At 41.7% G+C, this 25,346-nt stretch overlaps 1 protein-coding gene and 1 pseudogene across 2 annotated transcripts in view; both read left to right on the top strand.

Annotated features, from left to right (window-relative positions):
* The window catches only part of LOC148501326 (uncharacterized), a 667,086-nt gene that overhangs the window by 524,254 nt on the left and 117,486 nt on the right, over positions 1-25,346 (top strand). The window lies entirely within an intron of this gene.
* LOC148501327 (uncharacterized) lies at positions 16,017-17,423 on the top strand (annotated as a pseudogene).

The raw sequence follows: 25,346 nt of genomic DNA, 5'->3' as shown, positions 1-25,346 counted from the left end.
CTTTAGAGAAGCATAAGTGTTCACTTCATAGTGGGAAGGTTGGGGCAGATAGGGACGTTCATTGAATATAGACTAACCAAAATAATGATTTCTATTTTCAGGAGATGTCTGCATAACTTATTGAGATTTGTTGAACAACATTTTTAAATGTCCTCTGAAATGTTGTGATGGAATAGGGGACCATATCTTTCATTTTGATGTATTTTGGACTACTCAAAGGCATTTAATGCAGGAAAACACATTTACTGTATATATCAGCAAAACTGATTTCATAGAAATCGCAATGGGGACTATGGTCTGACCCCAATTTACCAAAATCCAAAATTGTAGCTTTTCAGAGTTTGGCCCAGTTGGTTAATGGCACCACTTTATGCCTATGGAGGCATTCTCACAGGATAGGGATCTTACAGACCCTTTCTCACAGCCTATGACCAGCTCCAGTAACTGACACTGGGCCTGATTCAGCATGGATCGCAACTGCAACAGCTTCCGCAAACAGCCAATTATTGTGTTCTGCACATGCATCGCAGTACGCATGCGCAAAGGCAGCTCTGTGATCATGCAAACCCATTGCAGAGTGATTGACAGGAAGTGAACATTTGGAGGTGTTGATGGAGTGGGTGGTCAGTGAGATGCAGGCGTGCCAGTCCGTTTGTTTGCTGTTACAGGGGCGTGCATAAATTAGCCACTGCGACGTCATACACAGCTTGAGTGCTCACTGCGTACAGGAAAGTTAGCAATTTCTGAGTGAGGTCTGACCTGCTGTAATTATGCGAGAGGCTCCGATTGTGCTGGATGTTACCAATGTTTGCGCTGGATTGCAAGGTGAGACAGGGGATGTGGGCATCTTTATATTGGCCTGCTATTGAGACTGCAGACTTTAGCATATTTTCGCAGCAGAACTGCGTGAGCGATTGCTATGGCGATCGCATTAGCGATCCATGCTGAATCAGGCCCACTGTGCGCATGCTCAGTGTCAGATTCTTTGGAAGGAAATTATTTCCGAAATGCGTTGGTGTTGATTTGGAGTAACCCAGGTTTGATTTTCTACTATAAACTACCCTTTTGGATCTTTTTACAACTAGTGGGGAAACCATATGTGTAAAAGACTTTTTATATTTATTGTATGTTAAAATAAATGTTTTAATATACAACTCGTTCTGAATTATCTACTTTTATGGATACACACGGTGGATTGGAACCTTGTAGGAGGTCCAGTGTAAAGATACTGTTTTGTGAACATAGGGAACGTGTACTAGGTGAGTGTCTCTCTTGAGGGATTTGACATTATCCATTTGATTATGTATGCCGTTATATGGGGAGAAGACCTAAAGGAACCTTTTGATGCATGCATTTCATATATACGAGATTAGTTCAGAGGTTATATAGAAGATATGTAGAAGATTTCTATATATGGAAGATTGATGAAAAGTTCCTGTTTTTCTGTTTGGATTTCATTTTTTTGAGAATACAGGACATTTCCAGAGGACTTACTGGGACTGATTATATTCTATCTAGCAGCGCTTGTGGACTACTCTACTCTTGGTTATATATTGTTCAAAACTTGGAGCGCTTGAGAGTTGGTACTGAGCTGCAGCTAGGTCGCAAGTCACTCTTTCTATATTTTTTGAGATTCTAAAGCTGGCCACACAATAGACCAACTTACATCCAACCATCCAACTAGTTGATTGGTTGGAATGAAAATCTGGTAAGGTATGAAAGCAAATGACAATCAGCAATTTTCTCCCAAACACCGGAAAATGGACCAAAACTGTTGTTTGAACAAATTGTTTAGATCAAACATTTAACAAACTTGTCTGAACGTCCATTTTCATCTGTTTTCTGGCATTTAGGATCAAATTGCTGATCATCAGTTATTCCCATATGTTACCAGATTTTCATTCCAACCAATCAACTAGTTGGTTGGATGAAAGTTGGTCTAGTGTGTGGCCAGCTTTAGGAAGAGTCTTTAGAAAAATATGAAAAAGACTACTCCAATATTTCCAGGATATAACTCACACGGAGGGCAGTTCTTAAAATGTCTGTCTCTGAGAGATTATTTTAGTACGTAGCGGAGAACCTTTAGTTAAAAATGAAAAAGTCTGTGGCTATGCAAGCTGATATTAATCGTGGCACTTAGGTCCCTTAATCAAGATATAAATGAGGCTCCAGAGAATTATACAAGAGTTTAATAGACAAGATTTAAAGTGAATTTTTTATTTTTAATACTGCTCAAGTGGTTTAGCTTCATTTCCAATAGTCTAAATCAATGAACAGCGCTGATGGGATAGTAAGTAAAAATCATAAATAACCTGGAAAAATGCCCATATGTACAAATTAAATCACATTTATTATACGAATAATTTTATCCTGACACTAATAATATTAAAATAAATATACATATGCAATACATATTGTAACAATGCCGGGGAATCGGTACCATCTCCTGGGGTAGATGGCAATGTGCAGCAGCTGAGATATCACACAAAGGGCCTGATTTAAAGCCGCTCGCTATTTGCGGTCGTTCGTTTAAAAAAAAGGGGTGGCTATTCAAATGAACCGTTCGCACTTTGCGGTCTGTTCACGCCTCTATGTCTGAACGAGCGAGCAAAACTTGCGGTCGAAATTTTTAAAAATACGCCCCCTGGCCGCTCGCATCATACGTCATGTCCGCTATTTATTAGATTAATCGAGTACATCGAACAGCGTATGAACTGCTCGCAATTCTTGTGGCTGGTTTTTTCAACCGCTATTTTGCGAGTAGTTCTGACTAAAAAAAAAACAAGTGACGTGGTCGCTGACGCTGCTGTATTAATTATGCACACCCATAAAACGCCCGTTTTGACCTTTAAGCACGCCTGCATTCTGAATTCCACTCCCCGTTTTCACGCACCTTCCCCTGTTACCACCCACATACGCCTCCTCATGTCACTCAAAATAGCAGACATTCGCTATTTTGCGAACAAACGAGTTTCGGCCGCACTGACTGGTTCGCGCATGCGTATTACAATCCGTACGCATGCACAGTTGTGCGAACATCGCTCAGTGCGAACGAGCGGCCGCTTACGAACGGCTCTGAATCAGGCCCAAAGTCCATTGGTCTGGTGTAAATGACCTCAGCCAGTTTTATTATAAAGCAAAAACAAAATAACAAAATAAACGCCTTGCTGTCCAGCTCTACCTAAACACAGAATATTCCTAACTCACTAATAATACAGGAAGTTTTACCAGGCATAGTTCACATAGTTCCTAGCAGCATATCCTCTCTCATGGAGACACCATCTCTCCTTTCCCCAGGTAGTGTGTCTCCATAACGATCACCCCTACAGCCTTAAAACACAGCCACACAGCTGAAATCCCTAATTAGCCTCCTGTGAAGCTAACAGCCCCAAAAGCTCCTAACACAAACATCTTCCTGAGGTTTCAAAACACATAGGTTATGAATCTAGGGCAAATATATCTGCCTTGTCACAATATGTTAATGAACCTGATCTACATGTGTATCTGCATAAAATATGACAATGAAAAAATATTTATATAATATAGAATAAAATGTCCACAGCAACAATATAATGAATGATGCCGAGATATAGGATATTACTCCATTGTTGTTCCAGCAGCCACAAGAAAAAAATCAATCACACACTGTCAATCAAGAGAACACCGCTAAAAGTCTGGTATTTAGTGTTAGAAATATATCCACTTAAAAATAGAAACAGTAATCAGTTTTTGAAGAGTAAGCCAAACAGAGTCACTTTGTTGCTTAAATTAGATACAATAATCCAACATAAACTGGTATGTAAAATAGTTTGTAGTACTTGCCAATTTAAACAGCTAGAATGCAGTATTTTGCTGATGGTATCGATCTCTGCATAAACACCACTTCTTAGCTGCTTAGTGAATTATAGCACTAAGCAGAGTACCCGGTCCTCTAAACCTCTGTTGACCTGGTCGGGTACCACCGGGATACTGTACTGCTGGGATACTGTGCTCTGTGGACCTGGATCCCCATCCTCGTCCCTCTATATGAAGAGTATATGGTAGGTGTACACCGGATTGAATGACTCGGCGTCGACAACAGGGTACAACCCCTGTCCTCATCCCTCTGTGGGGGGAGCATGCAGCAGGTGAATACCAAGCTATAGGGCTCAGTGCCGACACTAAGACACAGTTCCTCATCCTTCTATGTGGGGAAGGTGCGATAATTGAAAACCAGGGTGGAAGCTCGGTGCCAGCAGCGTAACACACGTGAAGGACTCACGTGTGATATCAGTCCGGCTCCCTTCCACTGGGAGGCTGGATTGCGTCCAAAGTGGCATTTAATAGCGGCATGTAATAAACAGCACTTTGACAGCGGAGTAAGCACACAAAATTGGCTGCAAATATCAGCAGTGAACTATGTAAATCTTTTCCAAAACCCTAACGCGTTTATTCCCAATAGGGGTTTCCAGAGCCGGCCCTAGGCATAGGCATTCTAAGCAAATGCCTAGGGCATCTGGAATGCCTTGGGGAATTCCACGGCTCTGCATCTCCCCCCATGTGCTGCAATCTTGATGCTGCAAAAATGTTTGTGGGGTTTTTTCCTCTAAGGGGGCGTGGCCACACCACCCGCGATTTGGCCACGCCACCTGCCACCTGGGCCTGCCAGCCCCTATTAGCCAGTACTATGCCTCAGTGGCTGGCTCCTCCCTTGAGACCAGCCACCAACGAGTTCCATTACAGACTGGCACCTCCTCTCCTGTCTGCCTCCCACTCCTCTCCTCCCAGTGCCTGACATCTTGTGTGACCAGTCTTCTTCAAACCTTTATAACCCTCCTTTCTGTTGTCATGACTACCCCCATAATCTCCAGAACCAGGTAAGTGGTGTGTGGGATGTGTGTGTACAGTATGTATGGGTAGGGAAGGGGTTTGGTAAAGGACCAACAACTTATCTTGCAGTAGTACATATACCATGTGCTTGTTTTTTTGTACAGTAATTATGTGGGTTTTGGATTATAATGTGTGTATGTGTGTAGAAATCTATGATTGTTTCATGATATATATATATATAGTCAATATATATGTATATGTGTGTATGTATGTATATACATATATATATATATATATATATATATATATATATAAAATTTCCTTATGGTGGGTCTTAAAACATATAATATAGATCTATACATCTATAGATATATGTATATAAAAAATATATATATATATATAGATTTTTTTTTAATTTTTTATTCTCTATTTCTCTCTCTTTTGTAAAATGTATAGCCTCAGTGTGCCCTGGGCCCAATCCCTGAACTGGCTGAAGAAAAAAAATTAATAATATAAATCTATTATTATTACATGATATGTATATGTATATATATATATATATATATATATATAATCCACAGCAGACAAAGTGGCACTCAGGAGACTTCACACTGGGGTGAAACAACGTGTTTTAATTCAACGTTTCGGGATACGGAGACCCCGTCTTCAGGAACACACAAATAACATACATACAATATCAGTGACCTTAAATACCTGTAACTGTGCTTGATTAAACCATGTGGTCTGCCCACCTCCGACTAACGGACCCCACACATCCGGTCACGGCACCCGCGAACCGGAAGTGACGTCATCCCCTGTCCGGATGGTGATATAGACACAATAGTGAACAAAATAAATACATTGACATACTGCAAAAACTCTAGCAGCGCTGCCATTAAACTAAACAGCGCTGTCTTGTGCCAAAGACATACATATAAAACAAAGCGATAGTAAAAGACATTGATAATAAACATTTGGTACATAGATATATAAATGACCACATTGCCATCTTGTGGCCAAACCGCAAACATACATAACAATAATTTGCTGTGCAGCTTCCATATTGAAATATAGAAGTACAGTGCCATCTAGTGACCATAAAAACAATACCACGGTGTCATAAGTCACAAATGCAATCGGACTAGTGTTGTTAAGTGCTGATGCCAACTCATGCACCAGCATAAAAGTGCTGACCTGTAATGGCCTTATGTTGATAGTGCCAACACTATCCTCTAACATGTTCTAAAAGTGACCATAAGTGTCAGAATATATAAAAAAAATATATATATATATATATGAATACATATCAAAATAGGCGATAAGGTCCCCCTGCAAATACCAGAAGGATACTAGAAAAAATAATTATCTCTGTATCACTTATGTGACTAGCTATCATCACAGGATACTCAGACGAAACCATAAATGTAATACCATATAAATAACTTTAACTGTGAAATGCTTCAAAATAGATAAACATTTTGCAGACAAATAGACTGTTAGCCCCTTTACAAAAAGTTATGGCTCCCCAGAGACTCATTGAGGCCCCTAGGGGCTACTGTGTCTAACCGGAAGATCCATTTCGTTTCCCTTTGCAATCGTTTTTTGGATCTATTGCCTCCTCTAATAGAGACTGGGATATGATCTATTATACGGTATCTCAACGCAGCCATACTGTGTTTTAAATTGGCAAAATGGCGTGCCACAGGTTGTTCGCTTTGCCCCGAAAGGAGGGCCGCCCTAATAGCAGACCTGTGCTGAGCCATTATCTCCTTGAACTGACGTTCTGTCTTGCCAACGTAGTGTAACCCACATGGGAAAGACACAACATACACAACATACCTAGACGTGCAACTCAGATTCCACTGTATCTTGAATTTTTTACCCGTATAAGGGTGGGAGATATATTCTCCTGGAATCAAATAATTGCACGTGGTGCACCCCAGACAACGAAAACAGCCTTTCCTATGCTGTAAAAACCCTGTAGGCTCATTAATAGATGTCTTAAAGCCAGTGATGTCTGTTTTGACCAGCCAGTCCCTAATACGTCTATGCCTTGTATAGCTCGACATTATTTTTGACGAATGGAGCATGGGTAATTCTGGGTCAGTAGAAACCAGTGGCCAAAATTTCTTTGCCACCTGGTTAGTGTATTTGCTCTTAACACTATATTGATTGACCCATGGTATAACCTTGGTCATACCTTTAGGTGCTTTAGGTATTAATAGTTCCTCCCTGTTGAATCGTAAAGCTTTCAACTTTGCCTCCTGCAGTAAATTCAAAGGATAGCCTCTTTGTAGAAACTTGTCTACCATGACATTTAATTGCCTCTCTCTTTCATCAGTTTTGCTGTTCACTCTCCATACTCTCAGAAACTGAGAGTATGGGAGACCCCTCACAGTGGGGGATGGATGGAAACTTTGAAATTTAAGCAATGTGTTTATATCTGTGGCTTTTGTATCCAATGAGGTGTGTAACATGTTATTTTATACCTCTATCTTGATATCTAAAAAATTTAGCTGGGTGGTGCTTTTAGTTACCGTAAATTTCACTGGACTGGAAGAGTTATTATGTGTCTCTATGAGATCATCAAAGCTCTGTTCCGAGCCTGTCCAAAACAAAATCAGATCATCTATGTACCTGTAGTATAGTAAAATGTTCTCTGAGATCTCTGTCCTACCAAAAAATAGATCACATTCAACTTCCCACATGAATGAGTTCGCCAGGGAGGGGGCTACAGCAGAGCCCATTGCACATCCCGTGCATTGATTATAGAAGTGCCCATCAAATAAAAAATAATTATGCTCTAATGTAAACTGTAATAGAGATAAAAAAAACTCTGTCAGGGCCCTCATATTTCGGATTTCCCAATAATAATCTTCTAACAGCTTGCACACCCGCAGACTGTGGAATGCAGGTGTACAAGCTTGTGACATCAAGTGTGATAAGCAACATGTTATCAGGTACAGAACCCAAGGCCAGCAATTTTTTCAAAAGAGCACTGGAATCTCTAAGATGCGTGCTTGTATTTTGTACACATTTTTGTAAATACGCATTCTAAATAGATAGAGATAGGTTCACAGAGAGACCCCCTGGCAGACACAATAGGCCTGCCCAGGGGCCTCTGTGTGTCTTTATGGATTTTGGGACCACTGGATAATCCACCATTAATTTAACCAATATTTCTCTGGACAATATTCCAGACATAGCCGCTGATTCAAGCATATCATCCAAAAAATTTTTATAGACAAAAGTAGGATCCGTATCTAATATGCAATAAGTAGTGGTATCAGACAAGAGTCTTAAACATTCTGTTCTATAGTCAATAGTATCCCATACCACTATAGAGCCGCCCTTATCTGCAGAACGTATAATAATGTCCTCACGTTTACTTAATGCTCTAAGGGCTTCTCTTTCTTCATATGTTAAATTCTGATGTGCCCGTTCTTGTTTTATTTCCATCGCTGAATCCAACATCCGGCAAAACGTTTTAATAGAAGTATTATTTGACGGAGGATCAAATTTAGATCTATGTCCCATTTTCAATACTTGAGGGGGAATTGGAGACTGTGTAGACACAGAAGGTTTTTAACCAAAAAACTCTTTTAATTTTAGAGACCGATGTAATCGATAGTTATCTATTTTCCACTGGAACTTATCTGGAGGGCATGTAGGGATAAACGTTAGACCCTTACTTAACACAGATCTCTCAGCTACCGATAGTTCCTTAGATGAAAGATTGAAAATTAATCCCTTTTGTTCCTTCGTGGTCTGGCTCCTTGCCTGCCTCGTAGATTACCCACCCCTCCTCGTTGGTTTTGTCACGGGCGATAGCTCCTGCCCGGGTGCTGACCCCTAAAGGGAGCTCCCTACCAGATGTATTAGAGGGATGGCTAACAAAATCGTCGGCATCACTAGCCGACGTACTGGAATGACCCCCTTGTTCTTTCTGTGTTCTAAAAAACTGAGTTTTCCCTTGATTTTGAAGTATTATTAAGCCAAGGGTATACTCGGTGGTGCATATAGTCTTGTTGGACTTTTTTAAGTTTTTATTTTTTATATTTAAGTAGATCACTTTTGTAGGTTTCCACCTGGCCATTTAATTTTTCCAGCCATTTAACAGAAGAATCTTCCTTCAGTTTATCTAAAAATTCCTCTTCAAATTTATCAAGTTTGACCTTAGTATCATTTAATTCACGTGTAGATTCTTCAATGACCAACAGGATTAAATCCATTGAACATTTATTTAATACAGCAATCCACTTCTTACAGAAGGGAATGCTGTACCCTCCTATCATAGGAACAAAGTCCTTCCATGATATAAAAAGTCTATTTGTCTTTTGTGGAATTTAAATAGTTCCCTAAACAGTTCCTCGTTAGATGTATCCAAACTTGTGTCAAACATAGGTTCTTTAAGCAAAATTTGATCAGCCTCAATGTCTGAGAAACTCAAAGTCTCGTAATGATCACACATCAGCATACTCGCAGCATCCTCCAGATCCTCCAGGACCTTAGCAGCCATTATGATACAAAAATAAAGTGCAACTGTGCTTGTATAATATTCAAGGTGCTATAATCCAAGTGCAAAAAATTAGCAAGAAAAAAAGTGCACTGTTCAAACAGAAGGTATATCAATATATATATATATATATATATATATATCTATACCAAGAAAAAATAAAGGATTGTTAAAAATATAAAAATATAATGTATGAATTCCAAAGAAGAACAGCAGCAGCAGGAAATAAAGGTATACTTAGTTCGGGTGCCTTGGCTCGTAACCACAGCCTCGCAAAATGACTCCAGTCACCAATATATATGCATATAAATGTCCCGGCACTCCATAAGCCCCAAGCTGGGCAAATACCTTGCTCCAGGTGCCCTCAATAAGGTGGAGATCACTCCCCTCTATCCAATCCACAGCAGACAAAGCGGCACTCAGGAGACTTCACACTGGGGTGAAACAACGTGTTTTAATTCAACGTTTCGGGATACGGAGACCCCGTCTTCAGGAACACACAGATAACATACATACAATAACAGTGACCTTAAATACCTGTAACTGTGCTTGATTAAACCATGTGGTCTGCCCACCTCCGGCTAACGGACCCCACACATCCGGTCGCGGCACCCGCGAACCGAAAGTGACGTCATCCCCTGTCCGGATGGTGATATCACCTTGCGAGCCTGTTTTCATGCCTGAGTGCCGCCATTATGTATATGTTATGAGTCTCTGCACCTCGTGTACAGCGGATCGGAAGGCACCTGCTTTAGGTATTTAATGCATTATTTGCACATGTTGGGGAGTGCCGCTTCCAAGACATACTGTGTGTGTGTATGTATATGTATGTGTATATATAGATATATATTTCCTTAAGGCCGGTCTTAAAAAATATAATATATCTATAGATAGATAGAAAGATAGATAGATAGATACTGATGTGCCCAGCTATAACGTGGCATCACAGCGTTATCTCTCACGCCACGCATGGCGCGCCACACACCACGCCATGAGTCACGCCACAAAGAAAGTTTAGTAATGAAAAAAGGCATTATGTGTAATACAACTTTTTGCCCACCAGATGTCACTTTTCCTAAACTACATAGCGCATGCGTCTGATTTCATTACGTGTAATACAACATTTTGCCCACCAGATGTCACTTTTCCTAAACTACATAGCGCATGCGTCTGATTTCATTACGTGTAATACAACATTTTGCCCACCAGGTGTCACTTTTCCTAAACTACATAGCGCATGCGTGTGATTTCCAATGTACCGTACGGTATGTTCTGTATCACCGCCCGATGATTGTTTGACAGAAGCGGTGATTCGGTACACTATACAGTATTACAGCGTTTTCCACATGGAATCAGGAATGTACGGTATAATAAAGTGGTAGAAGAATGTCTATTCCAGTTTGAAATCATTAAGCTCTGTATTACCCACTGACTGTGCGGTTGAAATCATACTGTGTTTGCGCAAATGTAAATACAGTACTGTCGGCACTGTCCCAGACTTAGACATTAGACTTTACAAACTACAGAACTCTAGTAATGGGTGAAGCATGTGGCCTAGCGGTCTAATGCCTAGTCTCACTGCTTCTCCCCTCTTCTTGTTCCGTGGGTTCAAGACCTTGAAAATGTGTTTTTTTTAATTATTTTTAAAATCTTCACTTAAAATATTCAGTATTCAATACAGTACATGTGGAGCGCATTCCCAGTTCTTTGGGAGTCAAACAGCGAAAATAGGATTTTTATTATTGTACATACAGTACTGTACCTTAGAACGCAAACTTGTGTCAATGCCGGCGCTGACATAGACGTGGACATTATAGTGATTTTTTATGACCATCAAGTGGTAATGGGCTCTGAGAGGCTCTTGCTTGCTTTGGGGGAAGGGACCTGATGCACTGTGTATGACTCTCGGCCAACGAGGCATGCGCCAGAAATCCCATCGCAACCCTCCTACTGGGCATGCGCCCGCCAGAGATGGAAATTCAACAGCATACCGACTGCAGTAATACAGCCAACTGTGCATGCTCAGTGATGGCATAGCGCTACATGGTGTATGGCTTGGCACCACAGATCCCATTGCACCCCCTCCATTTCTAATCCATCGCAGATGGCTGACAGCCACCGTAGCGCCAACCGTGTAATACAGAGAGCTCTCTCTCATACAGATCCCACTACTACCGTACTTAGTGTGCAAGGTTGGAACAGCATCACCATTGTCATGAGTTGGCGATGCAACGCTATTTGCGCTTCAACCGCACAGACAGCTTTGAACACAGAGCACTCTCTCACAGTCAGTAACCACTCTCAGATACAGTCCAAGAGACGTCGCTATAGTGTGTACAGCTGAGACCACTTCTACGTTGTCGCATGTTTGTGTTTTGGGTGCACAGTTTGTGATACAGAGCCCTGTCTCTCATTCTATACAGTCCATTCACTACCAGTTTCTGCAGTTATGAAATCACTATTCTGTGGTGCAAAATTCAACGGTACCGTCAGTTTTTAATATACAGTACAGGCACATTCAGAGCGGCACACTAGTTGTCCTGGCAGACGGGGGATGGTGTCCTTGGCAATGGTCACTATTCGTAGCATTTTTCAGGACACTAGGGCAGAGCTGACTGCTTACAGTAAATGGATTAACAAAGCTTCCTTGTTATGGTAATGAGAGGCTCTTGCTTGCTTTGGGGGAAGGGACCTGATGCACTGTGTATGACTCTCGGCCAACTGGGCATGCGCCAGAAATCCCATCGCAACCCTCCTACTGGGCATGCGCCCGCCAGAGATGGAAATTCAACAGCATACTGACTGCAGTAATACAGCCAACTGCGCATGCTCAGTGATGGCATAGCGCTACATGGCGTATGGCTTGGCGCCACAGATCCCATTGTACCCCCTCCATTTCTAATCCATCGCAGATGGCTGACAGCCACTGTAGCGCCAACTGTGTAATACAGAGAGCTCTCTCTCATACAGATCCCAATACTACCATACTTAGTGCTTAGTGTGCAAGGTTGGAACAGCATCACCATTGTCATAAGTTGGCGATGCAACGCTATTTTGCGCTTCAAACGCACATACAGCTTTGAACACAGAGCGCTCTCTCACAGTCAGTAACCACTCTCAGACACAGTCCAAGAGACGTCGCTATAGTGTGTACGGCTGAGACCACTTCTACGTTGTCGCATGTTTGCGTTTTGCATTTTGGGCGCACAGTTTGTGATACAGAGCCCTGTCTCTCATTCTATACAGTCCATTCACTACCAGTTTCTGCAGTTATGAAATCACTATTTTTTGATACAGAGCCCTCTCTTGGCGCTACAGATCCCATTGTAACCCCTCCACTGGGCATACGCATGAAATCCCATTGCAACCCCTCGAAGCAGACAGCCACCACAGCGCAGACATTGACAAAAGTTTTGCACTATTTAAACTAGGGATGTGCGCCGGACCATTTTTGCCGGATTTGGATTTGGTTCTAATTCGTCGTCCGGCTTTGGATTTGGATTTGCCAAACTGCGGTGACTGGCTTTGGATTTGGATTTGGATTTGGATTTGGATTTTTTTACAAAAAATGACAAAAAAAGCTAAAATCACATAAATTGGTCTTTTTTTTCTTCCTAGAGTATTATTAACCTCAATAACATTAATTTACAGTCAATTTAGACCATATCACAGCTTATAATATTGTTTTCAACATTATTGGCCAAAGGTTGCAGTGAGCTGACTGGTTACTAAGCGACAAAGCAGCGGCACAACGACACAGACACCACAGTATAAAGCACATCTATGACACATTGCCACACAGCAGTGGCAGAAATGAAAAGTAGTGCACCCACCCAGTGGGGTACGGCCAGCAGAGTCACAGTACTTGTTTACAAAGTGGGCTACGGCCCTAGGAGTCACAGTGCACAATCTTATTAGCATTACACCGCACATAGGGCCTGATTCACATTACACCATAAAGTAGTGTCTCTTATTTATGTTACGACACACAGTAGTGCCCCTTTTACACAATGCCCACAGTAGTGACCCTTTTACACAATGCCCACAGTAGCGGTGTCCCTTACACAATGTCCCCCAGCAGTGGTGCCCCCTATGCAGTCCCCTTAGTAGTACGGTCCACTATGCAGTGCCCCCAGTTGAATGCTCCCCAGTAGTATGCCCCCCATTAGCAGGCCCCCCCAGTAGTATGTCCCCCATTAGCAGGCCCCCCCAGTAGTATGCCCCCCATTAGCATGCCACCCAGTAGTATGCCCCCCCAGTAGTATGGCTCCCCCAGTAGTAGGCTGCCCCAGTAGCAGGCCCCCCCAGTAGTAGGCTGCTCCAGTAGTAGCCCCCCCTGTAGTATGGGCCCCCCCTGTAGTATGGCCCCCCCTGTAGTAGGCCCCCCCAGTAGTATGGCCCCCCCAGTAGCAGGCCCCTCAGTAGTATGGCCCCCCCAGTAGCAGACCCCCCCCAGTAGTATAGCCCCCCCCAGTAGCAGGCCCCTCTGTAGTATGGCCCCCCCAGTAGTATAGCCCTGCCCAGTAGCAGACCCCCCCCAGTAGTGCAGACCCCCCCAGTAGTATAGCCCCCCCCCCAGTAGCAGGCCCCTCTGTAGTATGGCCCCCCAATAGTGCAGATCCCCCCCAGTAGTATGGCCCCCCCAGTAGCAGACCCCCCCCAGTAGTATAGCCCCCCCCAGTAGCAGGCCCCTCTGTAGTATGGCCCCCCCAGTAGTATTGCCTCCCCCAGTAGCAGACCCCCCCCCCAGTAGTGCAGACCCCCCCCAGTAGTATAGCCCCCCCAGTAGCAGGCCCCTCTGTAGTATGGCCCCCCCCAGTAGCAGACCCCCCCAGTAGTGCAGACCCCCCCCCCCAGTAGCGCCCCCGGACCTTTGACAAGTAAAAAAATAAAAAAAATAAAACTTACCTGTATCCCCGCTCCCGCGCCGTCCGCTCTGTCACACGCTGAGGAGGGAGCCGGAAGACGGAGCTCATGTGTGAGCTCCAGCCGGCTCCCTCCGTGCAGCAGCCAATGAGAGTCTGTGTGACTCTCATTGGCTGCTGTAACAAACACACAGCTGCCGCTGCCGCTGGCTGCCACAAGTCCATGGCACGACTCAGAGGCGTGCACGCCATGCCACAAGTCCATGGCACGACAAACGCCACACCATGAGCAACAAAATAGCTGGGCAGATCTGTAGATAGATAGATGATAGATTATATTTATTAAGACCGGCCTTAGGGAAATATATATATATATATCTATATAGAATGCGCTAGGGGGCACCATCCAAAATATTGCCTAGGGCACCAAATTGGCTAGGGCTGGCTCTGGGGATTTCTTCAGAGGGGTGTAACAATGCAGAGGTTCAACCCCTTTAAATACTTAAACCTATTATCTTTAATTAAAGACGCTTGAATGACTTAATTGCCTTTTGTGGGCTTCAGACCATTATAGTACAGTTTATTTTGTTTATTTGTCCGATATCTGCACAATATATCTGTAAATTTGTATCAAACTAATTAAGATCAATATTTGGAGTTCTTCTAAACTATTGTAGCAACGGCAACTTTTAGTTAATATTAAACCCCCTTTTTTGTCTGGGTTTTTGTCCACCTATTAAAACATTCTATGATCGAGATTATAATAAATTGAGCCATTATAGATAGGTAGATAGATTTTGTCTGTGTTGTCATTTGAGCGCTGTGAATATCGACGCGTTCGCTACATTACTATACTATCAACAGATAATTAAAAGCAATTATATATAAGTAATTAAACATTGAATGTTGTTTTTCTTGCTTTCTTAATAAATGGTATATAGAGTTTTCAAAATACTTTTGTAAGTATTGTTATCAGAATTAAGACTAGAAAATGAGTCCTTGTCTGAATAAATCCCTAGATGCTTTACTGTTGCATAATAAACTATGGTTTCCATTTTGATAAGCCATCCTCCTATAGAGAGAACGATATAGATTCTCTATTTGCACTGAAAATATTTTTTAGGCATAATAATGCAGCTCTATTTAGATCCATATATTTGGTATAACAAATTAGTTTTCTCTTTGTTTATAGATATTATACATTTAGCACAATTTTTTATATATTATTATTATCATCATCACTCTTTACTTCTGGAAATGTGTCCATATTTGAAATACACTTGTTTTCTTCTTCAGTCTCCATGGCAGCCATAACAATGGGTTAGTCCTCCAGCTCCCCAATGACAGACAGGAAGTTTTTTCTACAGGGACCTCCCACTTAGTGTATATAAGCTGCTCCTCCTTTTCCCGTGTCTTTTTTCCTGTCTCTAGACAGAGTAGGGAAGTTTGTTATTTTTTCAGAGGATTTACCTTGTTGTTTTGTCCAGCAAAGTGCCGTTCTGAACTGCAGGCTGTGGCAGGGTGGTACCCTAGGGATATAGGACAGATGGCCAATGGCCGGGTTCCCAATATGCGGCTGTGCCGTAGACAGCAGGCTCGGAAGGAGACGTGAACCGCTCCGTTTGTCAGCCCCTCAGGCGTCTGGCACAACCAGGGAAGCAGAGCACAGCCAGCGGGGATTGATGACGCATTTCCCAGGAGATGCTGTGGCGCGTACTGCGCAGGCGCCCTGCCGTCATCAAGGTCAGAGGGCTATTAAGAGGGCACCGTACACCGGAGAAAGCACCCTGTGTGTTTTACTGCCAAGCAGTTCTGTAAGTGCAGACATGGAACTGGAGCCTTCCCCCAAACAGCCGAATAGCGCCCAGATGAGGTAAGTCCTTTTTAGATGGGTGCAGTTGTCTATCTTTAGTTAAGGATAATAGTAGGATTTTATTTTTTGCTTTTTATTTTTATTCTACAGTGTGCCTAGTTCAGTGAAGCACAAGAAGAAACTTTCAAAGAAGAAACATATTAATGCTAAATGTCCAGCATGTGATAGATCATTTTCTGGGACTCAGGATATGACTTTTTGCGAGGATTGCAAGCATAAATCTTCATCTATTCAGAGTCAGCAAGTTACTCAGATTCAGGATCTTATGGAATGGATGAAGACATCTTTTGTCTCAAAAGAGCAGTTTTTAACCCTCCAGGGGTCTAAGAGGTCAAGGTCTCAGACAAGTCTTGAATATGAGGAGGCATAGTCCTTTGAACAAGGTGTTATGGAGGGATTGGAGCAGGTATCCAGTGATGAGTCTGGTGAGATTCGGGAGGGAACAAGATCGTTTAACATGGATATTGTAGAAATAATGTAAATGAATATTTACAAGTTGCTGAATTATAAAGATGTGCCTGAGGGCAATGAACAACAAGATTTATTGATTGAAGACAGAGCAAAGAAAAATAGAGTTTTTCCTGTACATACGGTCATGAAGGAAATGGCGTTAGAGGAATGGCAGAGCCTGGATAAAAGACAGGGCAATCTAGCCAGAATTGATCATATGTATCCTAATATGTATGAAGAATTCCTTAAATGGTGTATTGTTCCAAAGGTGTTTGCTCCGGTAGCAAAAATGGTGTCTAAACCAACTATTCCTTTACAGGATGGTGCCTCTTTTAAAGATACAAAGGATAAGAGAATAGAAATCTCTATATAGAAGGGACAGGTTTCCTCAGCTGTCTCGTTAAGATGTGGTATAGCTATTGCTTCTGTGTCAAAAGCTTTAAGATTATGGCGTGCTAATATGCACACTGATCTGGAAGAAATCATTTCAAAACAGTATTTGTTAAAGAATCTGGAGATAATGCAAAGAGCAGTTGAATATTTATGTGAGGCCTCTTTAGATGTGATAACGTTTACCGCAAGATCAATGGCTACTGCGGTAGTGGCAAGAAGAGCATTGTGGCTTTGCTCTTGGTCTGCCGATGCTCATTAAAAAAACAGATTAACAAATTTACCTTACGAGGGATCATTACTGTTTGGAAATAAGCTGGAAGCATTGATACAGAGAATAACAGGTGGAAAATCTACTAAGTTACCTCAGGACAGGTGGATAAGATACCAGACACAGACCTCTAAGCAACATTTTAAGGAAGCACGAGGTTACAGGCCGGGGAGACAATATAATAGAAGATACTCGACAGGAGTGTCAAGGCAGTAATTTCGTCAGAACCAGGGTAGGCCATATGGATGAAGACAATGACTATATACAGTCTCTTCCCAGATTGCCAGTAGAGGGCAGACTGTAGGAATTTGCAGAAATATGGAGAACAGTTACCCAGGACATATGGGTTTTACAGATAGTCTCCAAAGGTTATCAAATAGAATTCCAAGAATTGCCCAGACAGGACAGATATCTGATTTCAAGAATTCCAACGTCAGAACTAAAGTTCCTAAAGGAAAGTATGAAGGAGCTAATCAGTTTACAGGCCATAAAATCAGTACCTCAGATGGAAAGAGGGAAGGGCTTTTATTCTCAAATGTTTCTAGTAAAGAAACCATCGGGACAGTCCAGGACAATATTATATTTAAGGGATCTAAACAAGTTTCTTCAGACAAGAAAATTTTGGATGGAAACTTTAAAGACAATTCTCATGGGAGTAAGAAAAGGAGATTTTCTAATGTCTTTAGACCTGAAGGACGCTCACCTCCATATTCCAATATGCCTTCAACATCAGAGCTACTCAAGATTTGGTATCCTGAACAGTCATTTCCAATTCACATGTCTATAGTTTGGTCTAGCATCATCTCCAAGAACTTTCATGAAGTCTTATCAGTTCTAATAGCCTGTCTGTGAAGACAGGGTCTGTTAATTTGGCCATATCTCGACAACATTCTCATTTCAGGAAGAACAATACCAGAAATAGAGGACAGTCGGGACAAAATCTTGAAAACCATGCAATTAACTGGCTGGGTAGTAAACTGGAAGGAAAGCAAATTGGTACCAGTTCAACAACTACAGTTCCTGGGAGCACAGATAAATACTGTTCGATACGAGAGTACACTGTCAGAAGACAGATACGACAACATGCAAAAACTGGTCATGTTTGTCCTAAAATGCATAAGAATACAATTACATATGGCTGTCTCTCTTCTAGGAATGATGTTGTCAACCATAGGAATCATACCATGGGCAAGATGGCGAATGAGAGATCTTCAATGGAACATACTAAAGTTTACATGAGTATTACCTCTAAATCATTACATAACATTGGAACAGCAGAAGTCCCTAATGTGGTGGAGGATGTTGGAGAGAGAAGAGAGGTCAACTTTGTTAGCACAGCCACAGTACTAACTACAGATGCAAGCTCAACAGGCTGGGGAGCACATCTACTACATCTATTTGCACAGGGAAGTGGTCTCCACAGGAGAGGCTACTGTCATCAAATCTAAGAGAAATGAGAGCAGTCTGAAATGCGATGATATTTTTCAAGGATCAGATCAGAAGTTTTCATCTGAAGGTTTTGTCAGACAATATGACAGTAGTAGCTACCTGAATTGGCAAGGGGGTACCAGAAGCAGAAGCCTTATGGAGGAAGTGAAGAACATTATGTGTTGGGCACAGAAACATCTCCAGTCCATTTCAGCGATCCATGTCCCAGGGGTAAAAAATGTGACAGACAATTTTCGGAGTCGCAAGGAGATTATAACAGGAGAATGGGAGTTGCATATGGAAACCTTTCAAGAAATAATGAAAAGATTTGGGGTACCCAAAATAGATCTAATGGCAACAAATCTGAATGCAAAGCTTCCTCGGTTTTTCTCCAGATATCAGATGGAGGGGACTCAAGCAGTAGACGCAATATCGATAAAGTGGAATTTTCACCTAGGATACATTATTCCACCTTTTCCCTTGATACCTCGAATTCTGAAGAAAATAAGAGAGGAACAAGTGGAGATAGTGGCAGTGTTACCATACTGACCAATAGCATGGTTTCCAACAGCTCTGAAGATGTCAGTAGAGAAGCCATGGATAATTTCAGTCAGAAGGGATCTTCTAAGTCAGGGACCTGTTTTTCATCCAGGAATGACAGTTTAAGGGCATGGAGATTGAGTGGTCATTATTAAAAAAAAGGGACTTTCAGACCAGGTTATAAAAATTCTTTTACAAGCAAGGAAAAAAGTTTCTTCAGATGTATATTATAAAATATGAAAGGCGTTTTTGGTTTGGAGAGGACCAGTAACTGACTCTTGGAACAAAAAGATTCCACAGGTCTTACAATTCTTGTGTGACAGTTTAATGAAGGGTCTGGCAGTGGCAACTATTAAAGTGCAGATTTCTGCTTTAAGTGTACTAATGGAAAGAAAGTTGTCAGAGGAAACTTTAATTAAGAGGTTTTGTCAAGCCATAAAGAAGACTCGACCACAAATAAGATCTTTGGTAGCACCTTGGGATTTAAATCGTATACTAAACGCAATGATGGCGGCTCCATTTGAACAGTTAGAAGAGGTGATTTTGAAATATGTAACATGGAAGATAGTTTTTCTAATAGCAATTACATCTGCTAGGAGAGTTAGTGAACTACAGGCCTTATGGGCAGAAGAACCTTTTCTTAACATTTTTCCTGACAGAGTAATGTTGAGAACTAATGCTGCATTTCTTCCTAAAGTGGTTTCCGCCTTTCATTTGAATCAGGAAATTGTTTTACCTATTTTTTTTCCTCAGCCAGAAAATGAAGAAGAAAGGAACCTGCATAAATTGGATTTAGTAAAAGCTCTTACTACAGGTTGAGTCTCCCATATCCAAATATTCCGAAATACGGAATTTTTTTGGTTTGACTAAGAAAATTATACCTTTGATTTTTGATAGTTCAATGTACACAAACTTTGTCTCAGGCACAAATTATTACAAATATTGTATAACATTACCTGCAGGCTGTGTGTATAAGGTGTATATGAAACATAAATGAATTTTATGTTTGTACACAAACTTTGTTTGAGTCACAAAATTATTGAAAATATTGTATAAAATGACCTGCAGGCTGTGTGTATAAGGTGTATATAACACATAAATGCATTCTGTGTGTATATTTGGGTCCCATTCCCAAGATATTTCATTATGATATGCAAATGTTCCAAAATACGGAATATTCCGTTATCCAAAATACCCCTGGTCCCAAGCATTTTGGATATTGGAGACTCAACCTGTATATACTTGGAAAGAGTGAAAGATATTAGGAAAACAAAACATCTCTTGGTTATTCCTACTGGAGTACAAAATGATTTTAGAACTTGACCCTTGAACACTTAGGCAACATACGAAATGCTAAAACAGACATCAGGAAAATTAAACAGCTTACGACTGTGGCCAGACATTTCCACCTTAAAAACTCTGGACTGGTACAAGATCTTAAGGTTTTCTGTCTAGAAAGAATTAAACTTGGCCTAAGAGGGGGTGATTTGAATAAGACCCTCCAAATGAAAGAAAGCGAATGGATTTTTCACTTAGGGACCTTGATGCCCAAAGGCTTAAATGAAAACATTAATTATGGTGTATTCCTTACAGAATGATTGACATTTTTATTACTCAGCTACTATTTACCTGTCTTCCTGTTCCTTCTAATGTGATTCTACAGATCAATTTATAATATTTTTTATGTCTCACCACTTGTGTATTATCAACTAATTTAACACCATTTCACACGCTCTCTCATGGTATCTCCTACTCTTCCACACTCCCGACTCCAATCTCCTTTCACGTTCCTCTCACATTCCCCCTTTCCCTTTTTTCACACATTCTTCTACTATTTTCACACTTCCTTCTTTCATCTCACATACCCTCACTCTTACACTTACCTTGGTTAGTCATTTAATTTCTGTCACACTCCATCTCTGCCCTGATGACCTCTTTCTATCTGATTTATCTATCTTTCTACACATTTTTTCTTCACTTTTTTCGTATCTCCTTATCATCACCTTTATGTCAAGTAGAAACCTTTTTTCTTGACATATCTTTTTATTTAACCCAATATAGTGCCAATTCAGACACCCTCACTGTAGCATTCAATATTTCCCACACTTATCACAAATCTAGATCAATTGTCCACTTCCTTGCTTCATTATTTATTACATTCCCATCCTCACTTGCCTTCAATTAATCCTTTTTATTTCCCCCCTCCTCTCTACTCCCCTTTTTCTTTCACTGTTTCCTTTGAATAATGCATGACATCACCATTCTCCCTCTTTTTGTCCTTTCTTTTTATTCATTATCGCTGTTTATCCTTTGATTTCATATACTCACCCATCCCATCATCTTACTTTCCCTATTCTAACCCTTTTTTAGAACTGTCTTTATTCCGTTAGAGCTCTATGATCACTACACAATACCTTTCCATATTTTATATTTGTATCCCTCTTATGTTATCCATTTTTTCTAAACTCCTATTTACCAATTTTATTACTCCCTGTGCTATATCATCTATTTTGCATTATTATACAGATTTCTTTGCGCTCTCTACGACCAGCAACCACAATGTTTTCATGTTTGTTTACATATGCTAATCTCTCCAGTCTGATCACATCTCTGGGCCTCTGTGTCCGTTCTGATTAGCTAATTCATACCCTTCATTGATAGGCTACTTCCTCAGCAACTCTCAAATACAGCCCGTGATTGGGCGCATGTTCTTTATCTAACAGCAAGCAAGAGCAACTCCCGGTGATCAGGTGACCAAGCCTCTCAAGTGAAACGCGCGTCCTCAAACTTGCATTCAGCAGTAGCATCTCCTCAACACACGGCACTGCAGCCCCGGTCTATCGACCTACTTCACAGGTACATTTTCTATCTCTCTATAGCGCTCTTTCATCTGAGTCCCTAGCAGATGACTCCCCCTGCAATGTCATTTGGTAACAGGGGAGAGACGCAGCTACAATCTCAGACAGCAGAAGCGCTGTCTGTTGTTTCACCTGGGTTAAACGCCGCACTCACTCTCTCATCCCCTGTTTGATCTAGACAGGGGAAAGCAGAAGTGACTCCACGTTCCTCTACCCCAGGCCTCACTTTCTTCAGTAGTGTTTTGCAAATATCCCTGTCCAGGTGATAAACATTCACTGTACAAACTATTAATGTATTTCTATTGTAATATTTTGCATTATTTGTGGTATTATACGACCATCAATACATTATTCTTTTTGCCTGCTGTTTAGAATCAACAGTCACTACTATTTCTGAAACTCCTGCCTCATTGCATATTGACTAACCTTAACAGTAGCAGTTTGTCTTTACCTTTAAGCACCCTTTTGTCTTTTATTAAATCCCTACTCATGTGACACTAGCTGACTATTTGAAGCTTAGTATACTTTGATAGATATCTCACATGAGATATGGTTGATTTGTGATAACCATACTGCACATACAAGAACTGTTCAAACTGCTGTTGAGACCATATGTTTCAATACAAATCTGAATATCTCCATCAGCTGTAGACCGGCGACTGCAGTAAACCGATAGAATTTACAGAATACCTTATGCTTCCAAAAGTAATTATATAAGCACTTCATTTCAGTCCTATTATCGGTGTGTTTTACCCAGCCCTCTGTGATTTCTACAAAGGGAGTAGGGATTGAGATCCTCTATACTTATATTTTTGCCCGTTACAATCTTGCTAATATTGCGGTATCAGCTGCCCATTTATGTGAACATATATGCTGATACTAATTTGTTTATTGCCAAATTCTGATCAGTGAGTTATTGAGAATTTATGCCTATGATAAAAAATTTTGTATTTTTTTGCATTATCTTAAACTGAGATTGGGTTGTAATAACATTATTTGCAACCCCTATGCAAGGTTCATATTATTTATTAACAACTAATTTGATCCTGACCGTCTTAACTGTTACTTTATCAGTTTTTGACTGTATTTTGATTGTTTATATTTTCATGATATTATCGTATATACTGTAAGTTACCCATAGGAGAGAACTTATTTTAAGGTGCTGTATTAAACGTTAAGTTTTAGCAAATTCCAACGTATCATTTACATACCATATTTTTTCTAAGAGTGCCCCAATTAAGGCATATATGCCTTTTTTCTTATTTTTTGCTCTTTGCAAAAAATGTCCTTACTTATTCCTACTGGAGTCAGGAAAGGTTGTGTGTCAACTAGGGGTGTGCACCGGCCACTTTTCGTGTTTTGTATTTTGGTTTTGGATCTGGATCTTTCTTCGTGTTTTGGATCTGGATTGGTTTTGCCAAAACCACCCTTCCGTGTTTTGGGTTCTGGGTTTTGTGTTTTTGATCTGTATTTTTTTGAAAAAAAGCATAAAAACAGCTAAAATCACAGAATTTGTAGGTTTTTCTGCTCCTATGCTATTATTAACCTCAATAACCTTAATTTCCACTAATTTCCAGTCTATTCTGAACACCTCACACCTCACAATAGTGTTTTTATGTCCAAAAGGTTGCACCGAGGTAGCTGGATGACTATGCTAAGCGACACGAGTGGGCGGCACAAACACGTGACCCATCTAGGCGTGATACTGCAGTGGCAGACAGGATGGCAGTTTGAAAAACTAGGCCCCAAACTGTACATAATGCAAAGAAAAAAAAGAGGTGCAAGATGGAATTGTCCTTGGGCCCTCCCACCCACCCTTATGTTGTATAAACAGGACATGCACACTTTAACAAACCAATCATTTCAGCGCCAGGGTCTGCCACACGACTGTGGCTGAAATGATTGGTTCGTTTGGGCCCCCACAAAACAAGCTGGCAATTAATGTGTCCCTGCACAAACTGGCTCTACGGAGGCAAGATGTCATCCTCATCCTCCTCATCCACCGATTCCTCACCCTCTTCAGTGTGTACATCCTCATCCTCACAAAGTATTAACTCGTCCCCACTTGAATCCACCACCACAGGTCCCTCTATACATTCTGCAGGCTGGTCTCCCTGGAAGAGTTGATAATTCATTTTGATGAACATCATCTTCTCCACATTCTGTGGAAGCAACCTCCTACACCTTTCGCTGACAAGGTTCCCGGCTGCACTAAACACTCTTTCGGAGTACACACTGGAGGGGGGGCAACTCAGGTAAAATAGAGCCAGTTTGTACAGGGGCCTCCAAATTGCCTCTTTTTCCTGCCAGTACAGGTATGGACTGTCTGACATGCCTACTTGGATGCTGTCACCGATGTAATCCTCCACCATTCTGTCAATGGTGACAGTATCATATGCAGTGACAGTAGACATGTCAGAAATTGTTGCCAGGTCCTTCAGTCCAGACCAGATGTCCAAACTTGGTCCTGCCTGCCCTGCATCACCGCCAGCGGGTTGCTTAGGATACCTAAGTTTTTTACTGGCAGCCCCAGTTGCGGGAGAAAATGAAGAAGGAGCTGTTGACGTGTCACGTTCCGCTTCAGCTGACAGTGTGTTCACCAGCAGGTCTTTGCACCTCTGCAGGCTTGTGTCAGCCGGAAAGAGAGACACCACACAGGCTTTAAACCTAGGATCGAGCACGGTGGCCAAAATGTAGTGGTCTGATTTCAACAGATTGACCACCCTGGAATCCTGGCAAAGCGAATGAAGGGCTTCATCCACAAGTCCCACATGCTGAGCGGAATCGCTCCGTCTTAGCTCCTCCTTCACTTTCTCCAGCTGCTTCTACAAAAGCCTGATGAGGGGAATGACCTGACTCAAGCTGGCAGTGTCTGAACTGACTTCACGTGTGGCAAGCTCGAAGGGCTGGAGAACCTTGCACAACACGGAAATCATTCTCCACTGTGCTTGAGTCAGGTGCATACCCCCTCCTTTGCCTATGTCATAGGTGATGTATAGGCTTGAATGGCCTTTTGCTGCTCCTCCATCCTCTGAAGCATATAGAGGGTTGAGTTCCACCGCGTCACAACCTCTTGCTTCAGGTGATGGCGGGGCAGGTTCAAGAGTGTTTGCTGGCACTCCAGTCTTCGGCACGCAGTCGCTGAATGGCGAAAGTGGCCAGAAATTTTTTTGGCCACCCAAAGCGTCTCCTGCACGCCCCTGTCGCTTTTCAGAAAATTCTGCACCACCAAGTTTATTGTGTGAGCAAAACATGGGACGTGCTGGAATTTGCCCAGATGTAATGCCCGCACAATATTGGTGGCGTTGTCAGATATCACAAATCCCCAGGAGAGTCTAAGTGGGGT

Source organism: Taudactylus pleione, unplaced genomic scaffold (genome assembly GCF_031769625.1).
Source record: "Taudactylus pleione unplaced genomic scaffold, aTauple2 ptg000520l, whole genome shotgun sequence".
In the NCBI taxonomy this organism is placed as follows: Eukaryota; Metazoa; Chordata; class Amphibia; order Anura; family Myobatrachidae; genus Taudactylus; species Taudactylus pleione.
The sequence above is the reverse complement of the archived record's forward strand: the minus strand, read 5'-3'. Positions and strand labels throughout refer to the sequence as shown.